The sequence below is a fragment of the Penaeus monodon genome, chromosome 32, assembly GCF_015228065.2.
Source record: "Penaeus monodon isolate SGIC_2016 chromosome 32, NSTDA_Pmon_1, whole genome shotgun sequence".
NCBI classification, from domain to species: Eukaryota; Metazoa; Arthropoda; class Malacostraca; order Decapoda; family Penaeidae; genus Penaeus; species Penaeus monodon.
In genome coordinates this window covers 5,958,156-5,958,955 of record NC_051417.1, presented here as the reverse complement: position 1 = coordinate 5,958,955, position 800 = coordinate 5,958,156, and positions in this window count along the sequence as shown.

The window sequence follows — 800 nt, the reverse complement described above, 5'->3', positions numbered from 1 at the left end:
AGAGGGCCCAAATTCATTTCAGGTTCATCAGAGATGATCACTTAAAGTTTAGCTTCAATCAGACATTAATAAGTTCAATTCAGGCTAATTCACAGACGATAATCAGTTCTGTTCAAAGACAGCAATCCCTTCCGATGCCTGCAGGTGATCTTGTAATCGGTCAATCCCGAGAGGTTTGCGCTCCACGACAAGCTGAGAGAGGAGAGCGTGACATACCACGACATATTGTGGCCGACTTCGTGGACTCCTACGGAACCGAGCTACAAGGCGCTGACGGCCATGCACTGGATCAGGAGTACTGCAAAGGAGCCAAGTACATTGTAAAGACGGACGACGATGTCTTTATCAAACATCTTCGCCCTCAAACAGATTCCTCAACCACGCCGGGGCAAGCTGTCGACCGACAACGAGGTACTGAGAGTTCGAAGCAGCAGAAGGAGGAGAAATCAGGAAAGAGTCCTGAGAACAAGGAGTCCAGACGGGAAAACCTTGCTGGAGAAGCGTCGAAGAGACTGAAGCGAGCAGGCCGGAGATCCATGCTTGGTGTGGGAGGGCATGCCGTGCTTCGCGACAAGAAGTTCCAAGTGGTACGTGACCAGCGCGAGTATGGCAACCGCACTTACCCGCCGTACTGCTCCGGGCAACCCCTTCCTCATGACGTGGTCGACGGCGCACGCCCTCTTGCACGCCAGCACCACCACGCCCTTCCTGTGGGTGGACGACGCCTATCTCACGGGTGTGCTGGCCAAAGCGGAAAAGGTTAACTTCGTCAAGAGGAAAGTTCTGTACGAACTCAACGG